This window comes from Octodon degus, unplaced genomic scaffold (assembly GCF_000260255.1).
Source record: "Octodon degus isolate 3935 unplaced genomic scaffold, OctDeg1.0 scaffold00016, whole genome shotgun sequence".
In the NCBI taxonomy this organism is placed as follows: Eukaryota; Metazoa; Chordata; class Mammalia; order Rodentia; family Octodontidae; genus Octodon; species Octodon degus.
The window spans coordinates 972,025-974,280 of NW_004524592.1; positions in this window are offsets into that span (position 1 = coordinate 972,025).

A 2,256-nucleotide genomic window follows, 5' to 3' on the forward strand; every position below is an offset into this window, starting at 1 on the left:
GGGTATTGAACTCAGGACCTTGTGCTTGCCAGGCCAGCACTTACTCTACTAAGCTATCTCCCCGGCCCTAAATAGACCATTTTTAATGAACATTTTTAATAAACCTGTGTGAATAAATTAATATTTATAGGATAATAAATACATATTTGTTGAAATAACACTTCCCATAATATCACTTGATTATAGCTATAGTATTAATTGGATGAAGTTTTTTTTTCCTGTATTTTAGGGAAGGGTCTACAGAGTGTTCAGGGTCTCACTACTAGATCAGAACACTAGTAATCTGTCTGCTTACAGCCTCCCAAGATCTGGGATTACAGGCATGCACCACCACACCCAGTCTCAATTGCCTTCTCAGTGTACCCCGGGGATGGGGGGCGGGGCATGGATGAAGTTTTACTGTTTAAAATCCTCATTTTCAGGACCTTAGATACTTGCTAGAACAAGTTTCCCATGTTTGGCCATCTTTCTTAGTCTTATTTGCTAGCTAAGTACTCTTTTCTGCTTTCAGGCTTCAACTACTAAAGAAACTGCAGTGTCATTAACTTTGTAAATTTATTTATCTTTAGTCTCATTTCCATTGTTAATTTAAACAAATTACTATATAATTTTAATTGTACCCATCAGTTATCTACACTTAAAAAAAAAAACAACATTCAGAAGCCCAAATGTATTTACCCAAATGCTCTCACTAACTTTACATAAAACAGACACATGTCCAAACCGTCTGTACACACACACACACACACACACACACACACACATCTAAATATCTGCTGTTGTGCCAAAGGAAATTAAAAATAGCTTATTTTGAGCCAACTGGGAGTGACCAAGTGTAGAAACATGGATTCACGTTGCTATGAGTAACATACTCACTGTGGAAAGGTTACACAAATGAAAGGAAGTCATGAAGGAATGCGTTCTCCAATACATTGGTGAGGGAATCAGGAAGGCAGTTTTTAACCAAGCAGGGAAATTGCTACAGCTTTCAGAAGCTATTTCAGAGCATTCTTTGCTCTCCCAATGGCAGAAATAGAGGTCTGCCAAACGTAACATCCATTTCAAGAGTTTTACTTAATAGAAACAAAGATGTTAAGTCAGATATAGAGGTTGATAGGAAATGGCTATTAAAGGGGATGAAAGATAGCTCAAGATAATCTTGGCTCTTGATCTGTGACCTTCTGTCTCTCCACAAGCACAGTGTTCTAGCTAATGCCAGTTCTGCAGGGTCTTCAATCCAGATGTGGCTTCTTCAGAGGTCTTCAGTTCACATACAGAACACATAGTTGCCTCCCCAGTTGTTCCTAAGAACAGGCCTGACATGATGAACTCATCTTTATCTCTAGCTGATGTTTCCCATATCCAATAAATCCTCATATCTGTTAACTTTTCCCAATTTTTGTCTCACATAAGTCCTTTCTCTGTGTTCTGAGATTGTCACTTAAAACTATATGTGGTATCAATATAAAATAACACATACTTTATTCAGAACCAAATATGCATGACCAAGGCTTAGAAGCACAGATTCAAGTTATCCTGCATGTCTTACTCCCAAGTGAAAGAGATTACACACAATTTTTACAGCCAAAGAATGAAGAAAGTCATAAATTAACATTTAAAGAACACATGGGGTGTATTAGGGAAGCAGGAACAGCAAAAGAAGATATCTTTCCTATAGGTTTCAGATGTTATCTTACAATATTACATTGTTGGTGGTCTATAGTGGTTTGTTACACTCAAACAACACAGCCCAAGAGCTTACCTAATAATCATTAAAATGTTGAGCCAGACCCAGAGGGTAAAAGCAAATAGCTCTTTTTTGAAGAGCCTATGATAGTCCAAGATAACTTTGGCTCTAGACATGAGTCATTCTACCCTTCTAAAATTATGATGCCCTACTTAGCCAATGTCAAACAAATGTGGCTTCATGGAAGATGATTCCATGGAAAATATTCGAACCAGGTTTTCTGCATCCAACTCTTCTAATTCATACTCTGTGTTATTGTCAATTTCCAAAGAGCTCAGGACCTTCAAGGAAAACACTCACATTTAATACAGTAAACATCTGACTTAATGGACATTCCAGTTTCAAACTGTCACAGATATGAATGAACCTCACATCATGGATATTCATGCATGTGAACAAATAATGGAATTATTCCACCACCGTTTTAAGAGAACTATAAAAGTAAAAATAATTTACAACATTTTGCCTTGTTTTCATTTTTCCTTCATGCTTTACACTGTATATTTGTG